Consider the following 23,733-nt stretch of genomic DNA (forward strand, 5'->3'; position numbering starts at 1 on the left):
TTCTAATATGACATGACCCATATGACTGTGTTGTCATCTGGAGCAATGAGGTGAAGCATCACTGTTCCTGACTGTACAGAGAGATAAAAATCACAGGCTCCATTAGGAAATTCCATCATGTCTAAGGTAAATTGATTTCAGTTGGTAGTGAAGTAGAATGGTCACACAGAAAATCTTCCTGCAGAGTGAGTCTGCTGGTAAGACCACAGCAGGAAAATGTTAGTCAAGAGCTGCTTTCATGTTGAGGGGGAGATGAATTTATGTCTGCAAACCAATGACAGAGAAAATGACAAGTTATTTTGAGTTTGGACTCAAGCATGAGTAATATGAGAGAAAATTGTCCTTGTGGAATGGAATTCTGAGGATGGATTCATGATATTCAGGTCATGATTTTGGAGCTGTTAACTGCATTTATAGTAACATTAAATTTTTATCTATAAATATTCTAGTAAATATTTATTTGATTTGGGATGTATTTGAAGAAGAATTCACTACATTGTATTGTACAATTTCTTCTCCTTCTGTAAGCTTTCTGATCTTAAGAAATTAAACTAAAGAGAATAAAATCTTATCTGAGTTAATGTAATTAAATTCATCTAGATAAAAGATCATCTGAATTGTAATAACACACCATTTAGTTCTTTAGCTTTGTTGTTAAGTGTACACACCTTGAATTTAAAACATAATTGAATTGGTGCCAAACTCATTTCAAAATAGTTTCCTTTTCTTTAGATTCAAGTATCCTGACTTATAACATGGATTTGATTCAGGAAAGTATCTCTACTGTGAAGAGCAACTGAAGTTAAAGCTGATTAGATTCTCTGATTTTTATCTGATGTACAACTATGCAAGTTACCTGTAAGTTGAAAGGGAAAGATCTGTCCGTCTGTTGATGCAGTAGCTAACATCCTTGAACCAGAAATATCCTCTTTTCTCTTTTGCTTAAGTTTTGTAGCATAGTTTTAACCAGTGAAAATCATACTGTAATAACCCAGAGTCATTTCTTAACGTAAGAATGATATGACTTTAATTGTTTGTTTATCCAGCCTACGTATGACAAAGCCATAGAATATATTTCAGGAAAAGCATTTAGAAGAGTAGTCTTGTCTTGATTCAGTTACTTATTTCAAAAGTAGAAGAATATTCGTTGCACATCTCAGAAAAGATCTGGCATCATATAAAAGGTACTGGAGCTAAGAAAGGGTTAATAAAGCCTTTGGGGGCACATTGATTTTCTCAGTAGAACACATTGATTTCAACACTGCTGGCATTTAAAGGAACTTCTTAATGGGTCGGCACATATGTAAAAAATGTTATACTTTACATACATTTCCATCTGAAATTCGTAATGTTAAATCATAAATATGCTTTGGATCTAGTCATCCTGTCCATAAATGCATTTAATAATGTATTATTATTAATTTGTGAAAATGTATTAAGCATTTTAACACTCCTAATTCCTTTATAGTGTATCTACTTTATCAGTGCAAAACATTACCAATGTGACTAGGATTTCATTGTATTTTCTGATGTTCTGGCACAAAACAGAAGTGATATCTGATTTTAACAGCTCAGAATCTAAATAATGGTAATGTGAGTGAAAAACCCTTGACAGTGAAAAGGAAAACTCATAAGAAGGCTGGTATGCATCACATTCTTAAGAAATATATCACTTCAAAGGAGGAAGGTTAGCTTCCGTATGTTGTTTGTTACAGACCTAAATTTTGGTAATTAAGTACAGAGAATAATTGCTGCACGTTTTGTTTTCTTTCTCTTGATCCCACAAAGACTGAGGAAAAGTTACTTATGTCAAACACATTCGCAAGCCTTCATCTGGGCTTTTACATATTCTTTCTCAGTTGGAAGTCAAAGTTAAAACTAAAAAATAAAATGAAATGAAACTAAGGATAAACTAACCTTACAAGATTAATTTTTTCTATGCTCTGTCCCTGGAGGTGTTCAAAGCCAGGTTGAATGGGGCCCTGGGCAGCCTGATCTGGTATTAAATGTGGAGGTTGGTAGCTGAGTGGCAGAGGAGTTGGAGCTTCATGATCCTTGAGGTCTCTTCCAACCCAGGCCATTCTATCATTATATGGTTCTATGATTCCATGATTCTATGATATGATTCTCTGTTAAATATTTTACATGAAATTGTAAATATCATTAAATTTAGGATCAAGTGGTCATATCTGCACATATATTTATTTTTATTTTTTTTAAATTACATTATTTATTCCTAATTTTAAATTATGAATGACAGTTTATTTTCATAGCCCTTATGGATCAAAGATTCTAATGGAAAAAGAAAAGAAACAAAAGCAAAGAATATCAATAAATATTTTTCTTAGGAGAGGATGAATACTTCAAAAATTATGTTAATGAAATAAGATATACTGCTATTGAAATATGCAGATTGTATGTATTTCTAAACCATCTATTAGCAGATAATGTACACTCTTCCTAACAGTATTTCCTCTTCCTTGTAGAAGCAGCTCAATCCATCAGAGAGGTCCTTTGTGAAATCTTGGCTGAAACTGCATGCAGTGATAAGTGCTTCTGACTCTTACAAGTATGGCACTTATTTTACAGATGGAAAGATAATCCCCATGGCTGTTTTTTATGAGTTTTGTAGGATCATAGGTATTAGGTAAATAAAAGAAAATATGGACTTGTTTTGCCCTTTTTTTTTCCCAACATTTTCAGTTAATTTCCTGAAGTTTATCCTCATAAGATTTTAATTAATTGCCTGCCATGTTTTTTTCTCTTTCTTATCACTATGGTAATTTCTCATGGAATAATGTGACATTTCCATAGTTGCTGAATTTAAATAATATACTGAAGTATCTTGTGAGTTATTTAGTTTCCTCTAGCTTGCTGGCAGTGTTTCACTCTCCATATTGCTGACTTTTAGAACTGCCTGAATTAAATGGTATTCAAGGAACAACATTAAGTTGTCAAATGACAGTATCTGAAGTTGGAAAGTAGCAGCAGTGTATTTATGCAAGGGTTAGACTTGATCTGCACAGCATGAAAGATTTGAAGCTCAGCTAGTACTGATGTGTGCATCCAATGTGAAAAGCGTGTCCACTGTTTCAAGAATCTATGTGGCATTTTTACTGCTAGGAATACTCCAAATTAATCCCTACAGCAGAGTAGAAGTGTTACCATCCTGGACAAAAATCCAAACATGGTACAATTGCTTGTGCTTCCTGTCCCCTTACTCCTTAAGAAAGAAGGAAAAAAAAAAAAAAAAAAATATTGATAAGGTCAGAGAAAGCAAGCAATCAGTGAGATTGACACGTGTGAAATGTAGTTAAATCACAAGCTTTTTTCCACAACAATTCTCTTTTTCCTCTTATGACCCTTCAGAAGCGATGTTTGTACTGACAGAGGAAGACAAGCTTGGATTTCAGTGTACTTTGGATTATTCTATGTTTGCAGACATTCAGTAGTTGTCAGCACCTTTCACTCCCTGTGTTCTAAAAGGTAGGCCTGATTTCTACAAAGGTACAATTTGGATTGATATTTAGCTCCAGTGAGAACTGCAGACCAGTGCTCCTGGTAACAAGGCCTTCAGTGACTGACTTTAGGGATTCAGCAACAGATGGACACCTTTGACAAGGTGAGGCCAAGGAATAACTTTGTTTTTCTGTTTTTCTAGTTTGTTCTCCTTCATACTGTTGAAACAATTTGTCTAGATGAGCTTGCTGTCTACCAGGAGCTCATATCCATGTTATCACTGAAAGGCCATCAGCCTAGTGGGTGCTGCAGATTATCATCTGTTCCTGTTTTTCCATGCAGGTTGTAATTATACTGTGATATGACAACTATATGTCCCTTGAAACACTGCTAAAAGAATCAAGAGCACAGATGGTGTTATCTTCTAATTTCATAGTCAGAGGAATGAGTTTGGGAAGTCAGAGATGAATCAGGAGGAGATGCACTGATCAGGTGAATGTCTGGATATGTAATAACTCAAAGTTTTGGTTTCTGTGTTCACGGATCTACCCTTGCAAAGCCAGATTTTCTGGGAGCTGATGGAATTCACCTTATGAACAGGAGCAGGAGGGTCTTCACCAACAAGCAAGCCAGACTTGGGAGAGATTTAACTCTCATGAGAGGGTGGTGCAGCTGTTTGCATGGCAGTCTGCATAGGCAGGACAAGCAGGAATCCTGCTTCAGATCTGCTGGATCTGCTTACATTGCAGAAGCTAGCTTATATATTTGGAACCAGGGGAAATGTCCTTCATTTCTATCACCGTAGTGCAGGACAATCCTGTGAGGGTTAAGAGCAATGGCCCTACAGGGAAATCCCAGGGGTGTCTAATCCATCGACCCTGGAAAGAAAGGAGACTTTGGATCAGGTGATTGATTGCACTGTGTGCCTTGAACATTCTAGTGACAAATTAATAACTGCATCAGATGTGTGCGTGTGGACGATCTTTTAAAATGTGTTGCTGAGATACAAGAAGCAGTTAAAAGGCTGCATAATATTGAAGGTGGTGAGAGAGAGATCAATAGGCTGTTTAATAGTTATGTTTCAGTAGGGCAGAATATTGAGAAGGAGGCACATTGGTCCCTGCTATTGCACAAAAGCAGGAGTCCACTTTGGTCCACAACCTCCATCTTCACTACCAAAAACAGATACAAAACTCTTGCAGCTATAGGGATGCCTAACACCAAGGACCTACATCTTCAGGAAGAAATCACACTGGCAGCCTGCAGTGGATATCATAAAAAGAAAGGCTGCATGCTCATAGCAGGACACTCCCTATTAATAGTATAAAGGCTCCCCTCTGCCATCCTGACAGGGAATCTTGAGAGGTCTGCTTCCTCCCAGTAGCCAAGATCATTGCTGAGAGGATGCCACAGGTTGTCAGGTGCAAGGACTATGATCCCCGGTGCTCTTTCATGTAGGCACAAATGAAGCAGGTAGGCAGAACTTTGGCCGAATCAAAGAAGACTACAAAGCCTTGGGAGCACAAGTGAAAAATATTGGAACTCAAGTTATTTTCTCCTTGATTTTGCCAGGTGGAGGAAAAAAAGAAGCTAGAAATAGAAATGTATTTCATATCAGCACCTGAGTATGTGTTTAGTACGTTTGTGTTTTGGTTTTTACAGTGGTTGGATTTTCTATGAAGATTATAGTATGTTAGGAAAGGATAGAATTCCCCTGTCTAGAAGAGGCAAGGCAATCTTTGGCAGCAGGCCAGCTAACCTCAAAAAGTGAGCTTTAAACTGAAAGTCTTGTGGGGCATAGTCCATAGTGGCAACGCTTATGCTATTGCAGTTGACAGGTGAATGAGCCAGGGCAATCAGAACAAGGATAAATGTTTCATAGCTGCTTCCCATGACAGAAGCCTGAAGGCCAGCTCATTAGTGAGTATAGCAGACAATCTGCTTCCTTTTCTTCTCTAAAGTACCTGTATACCAATGCACACCACGTGAGGAATAAACCAGAAGGACTAGAAATCTGTGTGCGATTTCAGGAGCATGATCTCATTCTAATCACAGTGACATGGTGGGACAGCTCACATGACTGGAACGCTGTCATGGATGGCTATGACACTTTTAGGTCAGCAAGGCAAAGTAGTGGAGTTGCTCTTTAAGTGAGACCACAACTGGAATGAACTGAGCTTCACCTAGGGATGAAGGATGAATGAGTGGAGAGCTTTTGAGTGAGAATTTAGAAGCAGGCTAATGTGTGTGACATCACTGTGGGTGTTTACTACAGGCTGCCTGAACAGGTGTAGGAAGATGATGAGGCCTTCTACAGATAGCTGAAAGTGGCCTCATGGTTGCAGGAATTGGTTCTTATGGGGGACTTCAGCCACTGGAACATTTATGCAAAGAGGAAGGCTAAAGCCAACTTAGAATTAGGTCTGGCAAGTGAGGAGAAGGATAATAAGAAAAGTTTCTTTAAGTATGTCAACAAAGAAGGAAGACTAGCAAAAACGTGGGTTCACTACTTCATTAAGTTGTTGTCTTGGGAACAGGGGATGCTGAGAAGGCAGAGATGCTGAAAACCTTCTTTGCTCCAGTCTTTACTGATAAGATGGCACCTTGGAAATCTCAGACCCTGAAGGTAAGATAGAGGGTCTGGAGAAAGGATGATTTGCATGGTTGAGCAGGAGCTAGTCAAAAAATTATTTGTGGGTCTTGATGGGTTTCACTGAAATGTGCTGAGAGAGCTGGCAGAAGTGATTGCCAAACTACTCTCTTTGATCTTTGGTTTCAGGGAATGGGAGAGACTGGAGGATAGCCAGTGTCACTGCAGTCTTTGTTGGGCCTGGATAGTGCTGATGTATAGAATTAAATCCAGCTAGTGACTGGTTACTAGCAGTGTGACTCGGGGATCAGTATTTACCAGGTGGTTGTAAGAAAGGGGAAGACTTTTCACCTGTCAGCACTGACAGGACAAAAGGAAATGAATTTAAATTAAATGAGATTTATATTGGATGTAAGGAAGCATTCTTTCATGATGATGGGGGTGAGACAGTGCAACAAGCTTTCCAGAGAAAATGTGACAAGGGTTCAAGATTAGGCTAGATGGGTCTTTGAGCAACCTGATCTAGTGAGAGATATTCCTTCCCATGGCAGGTGAGCTGGACAATATCAATCTATTCTATATTTCTACGATTGTATATTAAGTGGCTGAGAATCAAATGAATTTTTTTGTTCTATTGAGCCATACTCATAAAACTTGTCTTTGCTTCAGAGGTCATGTTGTTCAGAAATTATTTCCTAATAGGCCCCTGGTGTTAATGTGTTGAAGCAAATTGAAGTTTTCTTGAAATTGTTTACTTATCCTGCATAATCCTGCATTAAGGCTTTGTAATCCATAAAAACTGGCGTTGCTTAATGCTCTCTGGATTCTCAGGTTATCTCCCATAAGACAGGTTTATTCATGGATTACAACTACTAAGGTGGCCTGTTTGGGGTTGATGATAGCATGTTGTTTCTCTGAGAGCTACATACTCTCAATTTCCAAGAAGTAAGTTCATAATCAGACACTTTCAGAGCAATAGAGAACACAAGCTGCATGTAATGACAGTGATGATGGTGACAGCAGCAAGATACACTGCTGAGAAAAAAAGGTATTATTCAATGAACCTTACACACCCAGTTTTTGCTTCTGTATGCTTCTGCAGGCACTGGGTTAGCAGGTGTCCTCAACAGCCTCTTCCCACATTGCCTCTCACCACAGCTTACAGAATCTGTAGCCTGCCAGTGCCATCTCTTCTAGCCTACTCCTGTATTTTTAGTAGGTTTACATGTTTATGCATGAGACCTAAATAGATGAAGATGAGGTCAGTGTCTGAGTAGAAGAACTCTGAAATACAGATTTATACTCTGCCAGTAGATGTATAAATACAACATAGCATACAGCTGCACTCATTGCCAAAATGCAAGCTGTAGGGCATACTGCAGACTTTTACAGTTGAAAATAATGTTTCTTGAGGTTGGAATTTTCTGTTTTCTTGTGAAGTTGAGAATACTTACAGCAATGAACAATGAGTGTAAGTTCCATATATTTTCTCACTACCCACAAGTGTCTTATTTTTGTTCTTTTGAAAAACAAAGAGGTCAGTTATTTCTTGAGAACAGCTAAGGACTGACCACATCCATTCTACACATAGTACAGTACTTTGAAAGTAAAAAAAACTTTACTGTGGCCATATGGATTTAGTTTCAGGGTCTGTAAAACACCCCACTGGAGAAATAAATGTAATACCATTACATTAATACTTAAAATGTATGTGTATCTTTATGTCAATAAAAAGCATTGTCATGCTGAACAGTGCACCAATCTTTTGTAGTTCTTGAGTTATATCAAGAGGTATCTGTGTTAGCAAGTGCACTTAACTAATTTGATTCCCTCTGAAGTTTCATCTTCTGTCTTGCATTTGTGTGGAAGAATTCAGCATACCTGACATAGCAGCTGCAGTGATAGAATTAAAACAGTTGAAAGTAGTACAAATTGTTCATTAGGCTCCTCAACATGATAGCAGTACGTCTGCATCATCCCTAGTGTGCCACATGTACCACGGCTGGAATGTAGTTTTATGTACCATATAAGCAACAAAGGATCAAAATCTGTTCATTTTCCAAGGACAATTCAGTGTGGTTAAGAAAAACATTCAGCTTGAAATGTTAGATTAAGGAGTTGAAACATTTGCCTTTCTCAAGATGCAAGGTAGTAAAACTGCAGCATGCATCTGCCTAGAAAGGAACAGAATAGGTTTAAAAAAAAATAAAAAATGAGAAGGAGAAAGGAAAAAGCAAGTGGACTAAAATAACCCTGGGGAAAATAATATCATTTTGCATACATGTGTGAAGTGTTTGTGCCAATAAAGTAAGATTCTTATGCAGCAGAATTAAAGATGACATGAGGTTTTGGACCTGTATAAGCTCAGTTTTGCCTCTAATTTGAGAAGAAATAATTCACAGAAGAATGTCCTGTTGTATTAACTACATCAAGTGCTAGGTAAGATAATGATAAAATCTCAAACCACTAGCCTGAATAAAAGGTAAAACCATCTGAAGTGGTATCTTCTATAGCAGAATTTGTTCTGTGTAAGCAGGCTTCTCACAGTGCACCTCAGCTTGTGAATTGCAATTGAAGACTCTATTTACTACTACCCCTGGGTGGCTATTACATGTGCTTAATAAATCAATTGCTGCTGAGATGAACATCTTAACATTCAAGTTTAAACTCAGCTCTTTTCTTCCTGTGATTCTTATATTTATTTTGGATTTCTACTTCTAGCTTAGGCTTTTGGTTTAGTTTCCTGTCAAAAGTTCACAGGAATAACCTTGTGGACAAATATTTTTAAATGTTTAGAGTGAGTGTGATGGAGTACGTATCTCTGTTTCTGGTCATCTCATTTGAGATTCCCCAAGTGTACAATCAGTACTTCTCTTGCTTTCTCCCAAAAATGTTGTGCCATACCAGCCAATAAGCCTCAGCTACACCACTCATCCTGATAAGCAGCTGGATTTCTAGCAGTCATACTGATGGTCCTTCCCTCTTGGAAACTTGAAAGCATTTCATGCCAGTGATACCAGGATTGCTAACGTGTTGTAAAAGGAAAAAAGTTTTGTATTGATATAAGGTCTGAATGCAAACTGTTGCTGAGCCTGTCTTTTTGCTACCTTGTACTTGAATGTGTAATCCATTTGAGTGACTTTTTTTCTTTTTAAATCTTAATATACAGATATGATTCTTTGTCACCCAGACCTAAGTGATGAATCTGGTGTCTCAGCAGGTCTAGACAGCAATACAAAATAATGAGAGGCAAAATCAAGATCATTCTTTCCTAAATGCAATTCTCCAATTCCCCTGACTGAATTAATAAAGTATACACATTTGGTGAATCATATAGATGTTTTAAATTAAGTTTCCATATTTTCTAGTCCACAATAATGAAATAGGAGAGAAATTTCCAACTAAAATTCTGCAATCTATAACAGAACAGCTGGAGACAGTCTCAAGTATAGAAGGAGATAACATTCAATAACTTGATAAATGTTCCCAGTATGCTGAGTGCAATAAATTCAATAGCTGAATCTCTCTGCACAGGTAAACAAATGACTGTAAACTGAACTTCTATTCAAAATATTGCTTCACAAAGTGAAGTAGCTCAGCATTTTTTTTCAGTACACGGTGCATTAATTATATTAAACAAATGAATAGAAAATGCTTCAGAAACCAAGATAATGTGGTAACAAGGAGAACCTGGTGCTCAGTATGAGTGATCAACAAGTCTCGTTTATTGATTATCAAAGATTCTCTTTTATACATGTCTTAATAATCCTCATACGTAGTGCAAAGGCAAGCTCATCATTGGTGCTTAAAGCTGAATGCCAATCCCTCCCACCTTGTGCCTGTTCTTCATTCCTTTAGATGCTGCTTCTGTTTCTTTGTATCCACCATGTTCTGTGTCCTTGCTACCTTAGCAATTTAGACAAGCTGGGTTCTGTAACTCTCCAGCTCCTTCTTTGTCACGTAGCCATTCCTCCACGAGATAATCAGTGTATGAAGCCTCCTGTTCAGTGTAATTTGGTAGATGTAGACTTTGCTATGCAATTCGCCCTCAGAAGATTTGATTTATGTTTTAATTTTATTCTTTTATTCTCTGTGCAATATTATCATATTAAGAAAAGCCTGTAGCATTCGCTGCTGAGATATTATCCAGCCTTTTTCCATAGAATACTATTAAATGTGTGACCAAAATTGACTGACAACTACAACTGAACACATGAATGGGAAAAAAAAAAAAAAAAAAAAAAAAAAAAAGCCTTATGTATAGAAGCAATTTAATCCACCTACTGTCATTCTTAATACCTTCAGAAAGTGAATGACCTTGTGTTAATTCAGAAACAGGAAGGTTTCAAGATCAACTGCTTTTCAAGATCAAGATCTGCTTTGTTCCTTAGAATGGAAGGTGATGCAAGTATTCAAGTATTTGAAGGGATGCTATTCAGAGGGACCTTGACAGGCTGGGCTCGGGTGAACCTAATGAGGTTCAACACGGCAAAGTGCAAGGTTTTGCATTTGGGCCGGAAGAACCCCAGGCACCCGTACAGGCTGGGAGGAGTGGTCCTTGAGAGCAGCTCGGCAGAGAAGGACCTGGGGGTCCTGATGGACGAGAGACTGAACATGAGCCAGCAGTGCGCTCTGGCAGCTCGAAAGGCAAATGGGATCCTGGGCTCCATCAGGAGAGGGGTGGTCAGCAGGGACAGGGAGGTGATTGTCCCTCTCTACTCGGCTCTTGTGAGGCCCCATCTGGAGTACTGTGTCCAGGTGTGGAGCCCTCAGTACAAGAAAGACATTGAGATTTTGGAAAGGGTCCAGAGGAGGGCGACTAAGATGATCAGGGGGCTGGAGCACCTCCCCTATGAGGACAGACTGAGGGAGTTGGGCTTGTTCAGCCTGGAGAAGAGGAGGCTGCAGGGTGACCTCATTGCAGCCTATCAATACCTGAAGGGAACCTACACCCAGGAGGGGAGTAAACTCTTCAAAAGGGCTGACAACAGCAGGACTAGGGGAAATGGATCCAAGTTGAGGGAGGGAAGATTTAGGTTGGATGTTAGGGGGAAGTTCTTCACAAGGAGAGTGGTTAGGCCCTGGAACGGGCTGCCCAGGGAGGTTGTGGATGCCCCGTCCTTGGATGTGTTCAAGGCCAGGTTGGACGGGGTCCTGGGCAACCTGATCTGAATGTGTGTGTTTGGTGGCCCTGCTAGGCAGGAGGTTGGAACTACATGATCCTTGAGGTCCCTTCCAACCCGGGTGATTCTGTGATTCTTAGAGAAAATTTCTATGTCCTGCTAGCAGCATATTAATGAAATATGAATTTACAAATGTCAGATTCATAGACGTTTTAGCATGTCAAAACAAAGAAGGGGAAGGAAAAATCAACGTTTAGCTAAATGTTAAGTTAATAAAGCAATTTTTCTAGATAAAAAAAAGCCCAGTAATAGATTAGTATGCATCATTGGCATATGGCTTCTAAAAAAGTATGTTTTTCCCTTGAACTCTAACTCAACTTTGCTGCTATTTCAGTGATCTGGGTCAATGTCTATTAGGGAGTCCATTTATAGAGCTCTCCAGAGCTGTGTTCTGGAATAGTCCTCTAGTAACTGTTAAAAGTTTTCATTTTCATTTAATAATAAATGCATTTGTAGAAGTGCTGAGAAGCTGTAACTCAGCTCCATACAATTATTCCTTCCTCTGCCTTTCTTGAAAATTTCAGATGTAGAGATGTGTTGATAGCAGTAATACAACTTACAGGACTCTGTCACTCAAGTGAATATTACAAGTGTCAAGAGGAGACAGTTGTGATAGCTCCTAGCAGACAATTTCTCTTTGAAAAGCTAGCAAGTGACTAGGCACCCTGGCTGGACTTACTGAGTCTCCACTCATCTCCATCTCGTATAAGATACTCTCTTCTTCTGCTGGGATATTTTTAGAACAAAACAAAACAAAACAAAATACATTATAAAAGAAAACATGCAAATTTAACTGCAATAATTTTTTATGGATTTCATGATGGACTTATGAAACCAACTGGTGTTTCTTGAATTTCTTGTCTACTACTAGATGTATTTCAGTATAACAGCAATTCTATTTCCAATCCTTCTTAATGTTCACCCCTTGTTGACATTCTGAGTTGTCATTTTCTTTCCTAATATTTCAAGTTAGATATGGATCTTCTAGGCACTTTTCCTTTGTGTTTATCTCAACAACACCTATCTGTCTTTCTAGCACTAGTTGAATACTTTTAAAAGCTTTGTTGTTAGAAATTATAGAACACCTTATAACTTCCACTTACGTTTTTCAATAGCTAGAGATTTACTATCTTTTTCAGCAGCACACGTTGTTGGCTCACACTCTCTTCTCAACCTCCAGAACCCCCAAGTCCTTCTCTAAAGGGCTGAGCTCAAAGAATTTTTCTCCCAGTCTGTACTTGTATCAGGGATTGTCTCGGCTCAAGCACACACGAGCTTGAGACCACACCAAAAGCCTTGCACAAGTCCAAGCAGATGACATCAGTTGCCCTTCCTTTGTCCACTGATGCTGCCAAACAGAATGATCTGCCCTTTGTGAAACAGTACATTGCCTAAGATTCAGGCTTCTTAGTGTTTTGAACTGTTGGTATTGTAATAGCCTGCAGTATTTTAGGACACAAAGAATGCGTATTTTTTTTTTGCTATATGTTATTGCTATACCTTTACCACTTAGTTATACACTTTACAGTACCACTTTACTATTATACAACTAATATTTCTCAGAGAATAGCAGATATTTACTATTATAAGTGATAACCATAGGGATACAATTCTATCCCAAACGAATTTTGGGATAAGGTCTAAATACTTGATTGCTCATTGTCTCCTGGTCATACCAGGAGAAGATCTCAGGAATATCTTTCAGATTTTTAGGTTTTTCCCACTCTGAGCTTTTTGCTCTTCTTCCTTCACACTGACAAGATAATCTAGTCAGGCCTCAGAAAAATCAGAAACAAAGGTCGTGTTATTGTTGCTTTTCCACACCCAGGCCTCAAAGCTAAATGGACATTCAAAGGTCCAACCTGAAATGAATCCTCCTTTGCAATCAGTGTTGCAGATTTAGGAGCTGAAGGATTTAACTCAGTGAAGGTGGAATTAAAGGAAGTGAGCCTACTTGCTACCTGTTCTTCAGTTGTTTCTTTTTCTCCCATTGTTTCTGGGATTATATTGCAAACCAGATGTAAGTGATCTGGATTAAAACTGATCCTGCGATGAGAAACTCTTCTGCAATTTCAGAATGACTTGAAAATATTTTCCCATTGCAACATAATTTACTAATATCAGGCCAAGGTACTGGGATATATGGAGTCTAGGCAGAGTAGCAATGTTTCCTATCCAAAATAAGCACTCAAAACACTTTTCTTCTAATTTATTAGAAAGTTTACATTGATATTGATATCAAGTGCCTACAGTCACTGATTTTTCTGACAGAATTCTGACTGCTAAACCTGTTAATATTTTCAGAACAAAGTTGCCGCTGTCTAGTTTCACTTCAAGCCACTTTAAATATTTTTCTCTCCACATCAGTGTTGCTTGAGAGGAGGTGAGAAGGATTACTTGATTTTTCCAGAAAAAACAGGAAAAAAAAAAGCAGAAGTAACGTTGTGCCTGTGGTCTGGTATGCTGAAGTGGCAGCAAATATTTTGGAGATGCAGCAATAAGAATGTTATCTAGGATACAACTGATACTGCTCAGAAACTTGCTATATAGACATTGTTTCAGAAGGCATCAGACAACCCTGCCAGAGTCTAGCTGATCATAACAAAATGACATATTTCCATTCTTCTCGGTGCAGAAATAAACTGTTCTTTATCTCTGCACAACTGTTGTACTCGTGTGACTGATGAATACTAGACATAGTTTTTGATAATGCAAACCAATGTATCCTAATTGATTTGAGCATCACATCTCTGGCTTTCCCCTGTCATATAAAGTTTTCATGACTGGAGGGAATCTCCTGAGTTTCAGTGTAGTACAAACATCGCTACCTCTGCTAAAAAATGGAGATTTCTAAATAAATACTTACATTTGGAAAAGACAAAATTCTCTCATTTCCTTAAAGCAGGACACAAACTCTAGCATAAATAACACATGCAAAAGTCACATTATACAATAGTTCATGTTATTCTAGGAAAGTAGTTACAGAATACTTTTTTCCATGGATTATTATGGTTTATGCTATTCCTTTTTTCATCTTAGGCTGCTTAATTCAGACTAAACATTACACTGTGCTGCTCTTTGGCATGGAGTTGCACATTTTCCTTGATATTTCTCCAGATACTTAGAAAAAATGCACTAATATTAATTTTATTGTAAGCTATTTTCGACTAATATTTTCTCCATTGTCTCCTCCTTCACCCATAGCCTCTCTTTCATTTTAATATTCCATTCCAACCCTCATTTTACCTGTATTTTCAGCTTAACTGTTGACCGTTGTAGCCTTGTTTCCAATCACATAACTGAAGTCTGGAAATCATTGTGGATAAATAATTTTATGCAATAAAATCTTTGCTAAGTATTTTCAAAACTATAACAAACATAACAAAGAGTGGGATCTATATCAATTATTAATGTTTCAGCTTGTAAATGAACTGGTTTGGCATGAAACTGTATCCACAAGAAATAAGGAGACACTGTTCAACAGAATATTTTGTACATATTCCTGTCTCACTGGTATTTTTCAGGTATTCACATTTATTTGATTTGCACATCTGAAAGGTTTGTTTTCTGTCACTTTAATCATATGTTCTTTGACCACCCATGTCATAGATTTAGCTTTATGTTGCATGCTTCCTGCTCACCAAGTCGTGAGCAAACCTATTTGGATCTGCTGCAGAAGAAAATAAAAAGAAATAAAATCAATGATAACAAGACTTCTAATCAGATATACCTGTGGTTGTAATACTTATAGTTGGGATGCCTATTTTATGATAGAACACCTGACTCTCTTATGATGAAGTACTGAACTCTACTAGACTTCAGGTTGACAACAACAGTGTGATCTCGTTGTTGAATGCGTTTCTTTACCTTTGGATCCTTCGTGCTTTATTTGCACTACAGTTTATAAAAGAATCTGCAACACTGTTAGCATGCTAGGCAGCAACATTTAAAGTTTTCTTTTTTATTACTTGCCTTTTGTATGTAACTTCCTGTGCTGCAAAAAGTAATAATCTGTTATTTTGCACTTTTATTATCTGTTACGTAAACCAATGGAAAAAAAATTGCTTCCTGTTAGTACGGAATATGATTGGCAGATAGATGATGAAATAGTTAAAAGGAAATTAAATGATAAAAGTGTTAAGGTTTTATCTGTTTTATAGCCAGATACCATCATCTCTCAAGGTCCACTTTTTTGGGCTTACATTAAATTTTAAATCAAAATGCTACTCTGAGTTACTTTTTAGCTATTGGAAAGAGTAATGCAGAAAGACATTTGGAGACCTATGAGCGTATCCCCAAACCATACAGAAGTACTTATTGTACCAGTTAAGTAAGAATCACTTAAGATTTTCTCCTCATGTAATCTTCATATGTATACTTTACTGTGATAAGTTTGTATTAAAAGGATGACACTACTCCTTTCTTGTAAGCAGTTTTCCATATGATCATCTTTACTCAGACAGACTGCATTTGCAGTCCTTGGAAATATTCATAGGCTGGAAAATGAAAAAGACAAAGAATAACGACAAAAAATTTATTTGAAATGGATGTATGGCGTGGTTTTTTTGAGCAGGCATTTTTATCAGATAGCACTTATGAGAAGACCAATAGCTTCACCATCTTCGTCTGCATGAAAAATGTATATTCTATATTCATTTTCTGTAGGTTGGAGATGTGCACATTTTATGTCCACTAGCAAGTCTTGACGCATAGTTAGGCGCTTCAAATGCAGACTTACAGATGGCAATACATTCTATGCAACAGAAACTCTTCAACTTTATTATTTCAAATATGAGGGCTGCTCTGAAAGTAATGCTTTCTATTTTATTAAGTTGACCCATGGTGTCAGAGGTGGATGTTGGTGGCAGCAAACAGGGAAATCTGCTGAGAGAACTGGAAGCATTGTATAGGCTGTGAACTCTGGAGTACTCAACCAATGTGGAAATGGGAGGGAATTCACTCCAGGAAGTAGGAAATATGAACTGTCGTGTCCCTCTGCTCTAAGTGCCTGTTCCCTAGACTGCCTGCTTCTGCAAAACTGTGAAATAAATTGTGATTAATTGAGAATTCAGCCTGAGCCTGGACTATTGAACATGCTCATCACTGGCGAAAATGCACAGCTGATGTTGGTGACTATATTGATCAAGTTTTTTTGTAGCAGAGAATTTTCTCTATCAAATAGTGTTATTGTGCTCTTTACATCTGTTGAAGTTTCCATGGAAGTAAATTGGAGGCATTACATTCAGAGCAACCTACATACTACTTGCTGTAATCATCTGCTAGTCTCACTTGTGGAAAAACTGAGCACTATTTCTTATCTACAAACTGCTCTGAAATAGAGCTGACAAAATCTATTTTTGAAAGCCATTTTGTCGTGAAAAAATATTTGTAATATGCAGAGTGTGTGATAGAAAAAGAAGAACCATCATGCAGTAGTGAATATTTCTACTGAAGTAATATGTCTTTTAACTATAAATAATGTAATATTTTTGTAAAGCTGACACAACTACCAAGAAGTACCAATAAATAATTGATACTAGCAATGTAATTTTTACTGTTTAAGCTTTCAAAGAAACAGAGTATTTTTCATCTTAAATTTGGTGAATAAATGGAATTATTTTAGGAGGAACAATTTAATTTCTTGTCTTTTTCAGACAGATCAGCATGTTGGATATATGATACCTGGCCTCTGCATATGTCAAATACACATCATACACCCAGATGATAAAACACAGATTTCTCTCATCTTCATGTATGCTAGAAGGCTTTGTATAGAAGAAAATGGGACATAATAAACTGAAGATGAATAGTAAGTAACTGTTATCTCATTGTTTATTATCTTAAAACAGAGCTCATATATTGCTGGTAGATCATTCTTAATTATAAAATGCACATGAAAAACAGCAGCAGCCTTGCTTCAATTTTTAAATAGTTTTAAATGGGTGCAAATTTTTCTGAATGTAGGAATTCACTGAAACACCTTTGCTTCATCCACTCTTCCATGCCAGGCACTATTCTGTCAGACTGACACTCTGCTGCTGTCTGTCCCATGGCAACAACATGGAACAGAGTACTGGTGGGAAGGTTCAGCCTCTACTGCTACACCACTGACACCCCCCTCTGACATCATGAGTGAACATACGAAACAGGAGGCAATACTTTCACAGCAGTTATTTTTAATTTTGAATATGACTGGGTTGAGATGAAAACAAACAAACAAAAAAAACAACAACCAAATGAAAACATTAAAAAGTTGAAGGAATGATGCCACTGGAACATTCCACTTTTATTGAATCATCATAATTTCTAAGTAAAGGACCCACTCCTTTAGGAAGCAAACTGAAAACAAAAGGGAGGATACTCTTCTTTAGTTTTACCCGCTGAAGTAGTCAACAAACCAATATGTTACCTCAAAAACTGCAGTGCAAATTTTTTTGATAAAAATTTATGGACACCAGCATGATACATTTCCTTCAGTATTTAATCTATGTTCCTGAGAAAGGAGCGTAATTGGGAAAATGCTGCCAGAGCCTCAGTATGTTGACAGTGAAAACGTGAAGTAGAAAAAAATCTCCTTGTAAGAAGAAATATAAATGAAAACCTTAGTTTTGACTGAAAACAAAAAGGTGGAAAATATCCCGTGTTTTCTTCCTCCACCACTCCTTTCTAGTGGTGAGTTTGTAGCACACTGCAGTGAGTTGTAAACAGCTCCAGTTTCATCAGTGTTGGGATTTTTTTCCTTTCTGACAAATGCTGTTTTATCCTTGTTGATCATCTTTATTATAAACCCAGCATGTGGGATCATGATGGCATAAATGTGGGGGATCTGAAGCCACACCAAAAGCATTATGGAAATAAAATTCTGTCTTGTTCTGTTCCTGATTATTATGGAGGCAGACAACACTGGGGAGGAGTTGAAGCTAGTGTTAGAGGTTGGAAAAATCATTTCATTTATTAGAGCCAGGAAAATAAAACCAATGAGCATGGAAGTTTTAGCCTCAGATAATAAAATCTTGCAAAACTCTAAACAGTTACATCGTTTAAAAGAAAATAACCATTAATAAAAACAAGAATAAAAGTCATAGCAATGAGAAGGCAATGTTTTAATTTCAGCCCTAAGTCATCAAACTGTTCACAGTGCGTGAGAATAAATGGAAATTACTCTAAAAGCTAAGTCAAGCTGTAATAGACTTGTGGATGTATTATCCTGGGGTTTTATAGAATTTGCTCAATTTCAGACACCACACTTATAGATCCTGGGGGAAAGGGTGGTACCTCTAACTCTTTACACTAATTGTATTAGAGACCAAATTAATTTAAAAGTAAATTAAATAAATATTAACCTGTGACCATTTTCAAACTGTGGATGACTAGTTTTTTGATTGCATTCAAACTAGGGCTTTACATACATCACTCATACTTATGAACAACGTTAGATGGGGCTTTTTTTTCAATTATTGGTAGATGTCTCAATATAGTAAGGCACCTTCTTTCCCTGACATATTATTCTGTCAAGAGAGGTCTATAGAACAAGGAAAAAAGGTTTTGATTTTCTAGCAAATGTTACCCATGTCCCTGCTTTTACTGAGCAGACTCATAAACTCTTCCTTAATTGCTCCAGGTAATGTCTGTAAACTGTTAAGAAAGCACATTAAGTATTTTGAAGTATTAGAGAAACTTGTAAAATTTTTTTTTTTTTACTCCTCCTTCTACAGTAAATACTTTTGTTCAAAGAGCACATATATACTAGAATAAGCATTAATATTTTTTTAATTTCAAAATATTTTCTTCTTCTTATTATTATTTTAAAAGGTCATCCCTATAAGTATCTATAATCTCAATACAAACTAGGAAATTCTTTTATTCTTTTGCATCTGCAAGTATGAAATTTCCTCTTTTGCTATTTTTCACAATAATAAAAAGGAGGCACTGTGCTTAGACTGAGCCCATACAGCTGTGCTATTTGCTTGCATATGTTCAAGAGATATTGTGGAAAAAAATGAACATACATACTTTTAGAAAAGCCTTCGTTTTGGGAATCTTGCAATTCAGAGAGATAACGTTACTAATGAGAAAGATTCATTATTTTACTGTGTGTTTCATAGAGTTAGCATATGACACCATTGCACTTTTACCTGGCAGGCAGCTCACACCTCATAACCATTCGCCCAATTCACCTTCAGTGGAATGGGGGAGGGAACTGAAATAAGATAAAACTCGTGATATGACATACAGAGAGCTTAATAAGACAGAATAAAAATGGAAAATAATAACCAGAATGATAAAATAATACACAAAGCAAGTGATGCAGAATGCATTCGCTCACAACCCTCTGACTGATGTCCAGTTATTCCCCAGCTACTGGATGCCCTCCATTACAATTCCATGCTGCTAATTACTCTGTGTGATGCCAGAAGGGGTAGGATATCCTTTTGGTTAGCTCAGGTTAGCTGTCCAGACTGTTCTCCCCTTGCTTCTTGTGCACCCCAAACCCACCACTGCTAGGACAGCACAAGATGAAAAATTCTTGGATCTGTGTAAGAACTGACCAGCAACAACTAAAACACTGGAGAGTTATCAACATTATTATTATCCTAAATCCAAAACACAGCACCAAACCAGCTACTAGGAAGAAAATCAGATCTATTTCTGTTCAAGTCAGGGCATAACCCAACTGAAAGAAATTAAAAATTATATATAAGATTCAAACCATATAATTATTTCATTATTTTTGTTTGTCTCCTATCACTAGTTGTTTCAAGCCTCCTTCCCTCAGTTTGGACTCAAAGGTTCAAGCAGAATCGAAGCAACTGGGGCAAGAGCTCTGGCTTAAGGATTACTGTTTCTCACTTGTGACCTGCTGCTGCTCTGTCCCTCCCTCGTACTCCCTCATACTGCTGACTATAGGGCCTTTCTGGGATGTATGTAAGGAGCCAGAAGGAACATGAGCATTTTTTTCCTTTGCCTCTTCTCTGTTTCAGCTATATTAGTGCTAAAGCTGAATGGCCAAAGGAGTCCATCAAAGAATTATGTTGAGTGGAAAATGCAAGCGTCTTCTAAACTACTACCAAACATTGACTGATATCCCGAGACTCAGGAGATAGCTGTGATCTATTTCCATGTTTAATGAATCTGTCATACTGACACTTGACTCTCTAGCAGGTGTCCACTAAGGTAATGTTCTGGTCCTGAAAGAAGTACTGCTTCTCTTTATGGGTGTTAAATATTCATGACTTCAGTCTTAGCTGATGGCAAATGCAGAAAGTCACTGAAGGTTGAAAGCAGATGGTATTGCAAGTTCAATGGCAAAAAGAGAGGCGCAGAACTGAGTCAGTAATTTTAAAAAAAGAGCAATGACTCAAAATTTGCTATTCTTGCCAACGATGCATAAAATGACATCCTTGAGATTAAGACTTGCTTTTGAATCCTTTTAGAACATCAGACTCCTTAGCAGTATATATTCTGCCATTCCACAGAAGAATGATGCAGTGCTGTAAACACTGAACAGAGCAGTTTTACTGTATTTTGATTCTATTAAGCACTACATATACTTTAAGGGAAACAAAAGTAAGTTTGGGCCATAGTTATTTTTGTAATGTAAGTAATCTGAAAATTACACCATACCTTGACCCAAGCTGTCTCAAGTCTGAGAAGATAAATAGCTTTTATAACAGCACTTGCATCATATCCTATATAAATGAATTTCAGCTACTTGTGTTCATGATCCCACTGCGCTATTAATACTAAACTAAAAAAATTATTGGGGGACTACATAGCATATACTGCATTTGTGATGACTTCTGATCATCTAATTCTTGAAAAAGAGAATTAAAGTACTTTTTAATACAATGCTAAAAACACAAATGCATTCTTTTTCCTGTAAGTACGACCTCAGAATAATGGCCAGCCATACTATCTATGTGATTGAATTTATCACTAATGACATGGCTGTGAATAGATTAGATTTACTCAAAGAAAAGATTTTTTTTTTTTCTGTTTTGCTTCCCAGAGCATACATGCTGTATCTGCATGGTCAGCTAAAGCATTACTTTTCTTTCAGATTGCTGTCACCATCTGAAATGCACCACCCACTGCCTCACTGTGCTCACATCCACTATTTATTTGGTTTCCACTGACATTCAGCAAGCACTGACAAGTGCCAGTAGGTGCAATTATCTCCACACATTGGAACTCAGTGACACCACTTTGCTCCATACACACTTCTATGTCAGACACCATTCTTTCAGACTGCCCGTCTTCTGCCTTCTGCTGCACAAGGGAATATTGGTGCTAAGGTTCAACCTCTGCCACCTAAACATATATACCACCAACATCCACCTCTCATCTCATGGGCCAAGATAATAAAATAGGAGGCATTACTTTCAGAGCAGCTCTTGTATATAGCAATTCAAGCCAAATTCAATAGAAAATATGATTCACTTTCTGTTACCACTAAATGTAGATCAACTAACAGTGTACCATTTCTACTTGTTCTGAAAATGACATTTTCCACGCCTCAAATTGCTTAGTGCAATAGATAATTAAAAAATTGAAATATTAAAAGATTAAGTTTAGACATTTCTAAGGAGAAAATTTCATTGTTAACTGATGTCCACAATTTTTGCTTGTCATAATTTTTACACTACTTCTTTTTAGTAGAATATTTTAACTTGTTTTTCATAAGGGATAACTGTAACAATTGAAGCAGTGACCTCAGGAAGGTCACTCACAGGAAGTACTCATGATAAATTGAAGATCTTGCAGTATGCATAAAACCCTGCATACACAGCTGAGTAATGCAGCATTGTTTTATGGAGGGCTTTCTATATTCTTTGTTTGCTTGTTTTCCTCTAAGTAACAGCCATTTGAGGTTAGAGAGATGATTCAACGTGAATTCAGTGTTTGTCTGACATACACCTCATGGGTCCTCAGGTGCATCCTACTGTGGATAATGATTTTAGGTAACATTTATTTGTTTTCAGGAAGTTTTCAGATTACTTCTCAAACGGCTACTTATATAATATGATAATTTGTTAAGTACTTCCATGTAGCAGATAGAATTAGTAGTTGTATCTGGAGCACCTCTCCTACAAAGACAGGCTGAAAGAGTTGGAGCTATTTAGCCTAGAGGACAGAAATCTCCAGGGAGACCTTAAAATAGCCTTCCAGTACTTAAAGACTGTCTGCAGAGAGCATAGTGACAGGACAAGAAGTAATGGTGATAAACTGGAAAAGGGTAGTTTTGGAAGTTATTAGGATGAAACTCTTTGCTGCTAAGGATGGTGAGGCGGTAGAGCAAGCTGCCCAGAGAAGCTGTGGATGCTCCATTCCTGAAGATGTTCAAGGCCAGGTTGGATGGGGCTTTGAGCAGCCCAATTTAGTGGAAAGTGTCCCTGCCCATGGCAGGGACTGATGGAATTAGATAACTTTTATGGGCCCTTCCATTTTATACTGTTCCGTGATTCCTTGATAAGAAATAGAAATATCCAAGGAAGCTCCATATTTCGTGTCATATTTCAGAAAGTCTGTATTTTTAAGGTTAGAAATTATATTCTCCATTTGTAGTTCTGCAGGAATGAATGAATTTAAATATTAAAAAAGTGTGGCTGAGTGAGACATTTGATTTGCAGAGCAGATGGGGTGCATCTGAAACACCTGGTGACAAGCTAGTTTGCTGTTCACTTTGTTAAATACCTGTGTCCATGAGTTTGCCGTGATGTGAATCTAGATGTGATCTGTGCAACCATTTGGATATAAATACTTCTATTAAAACAATAAATAAAATAAAAAATAAAAATGAAAATAAACCCTGTCCATGGTAAGAAAGGCATAGGGGGATATATTATTCTATTGCTACCAAAGGGAAAACATAAAAAAGCTCATGCAAAACTGCTGGAAGTGTTTTCTATTGGACATGCTTCTCATTGATATTCTCATTTGCAATTCGCATTCCCGCACAAAAGCTCAGAAAAGAGAACAAAAGAGTGAAAATATGACAAGACTTGTTTTATAAATTGCTTTTATATAAAAGTGCGCTTTCATACCTGACAGTGGCATATTGGTAAAAGTGAGAAGTTAAAAAGAAAAGCACTTCATTTTCATCTTCATGTAATATGCAACATGCTCTTCACCAGGTTATTCTCTTTATATGTTCTCAGCTCCAAGGAATGTCTTTTCCTAGTCATGGCTTTCCTTAGATTATTTCAAAGCCATTATTTTTTGACATGGAACAAGAAATCTATGCTCAATGATTTGGTTTATTCTAATTCTGACCCACGTGTCCATCTTATTTTAAATGTCTGTCCCAAAGTGTTTCCCAGTTTAATGTTAGACTGCAAAGTAAACCACTGCAGAAAAATTTGCTGCATAAGGCTTGAGATACTACAAAGGAAATAATCTGATGTTTAGGATTTAGTGTACCCATGCGAAAGCTGAAGATGCAATGTTATGTGTGTGTACTCGTACACATGCTTCTAAAGATGCAACTGGAGGGAGATAAAA

Source organism: Tympanuchus pallidicinctus, unplaced genomic scaffold (assembly GCF_026119805.1).
Source record: "Tympanuchus pallidicinctus isolate F22 unplaced genomic scaffold, pur_lepc_1.0 scaffold4, whole genome shotgun sequence".
Classification (NCBI taxonomy): Eukaryota; Metazoa; Chordata; class Aves; order Galliformes; family Phasianidae; genus Tympanuchus; species Tympanuchus pallidicinctus.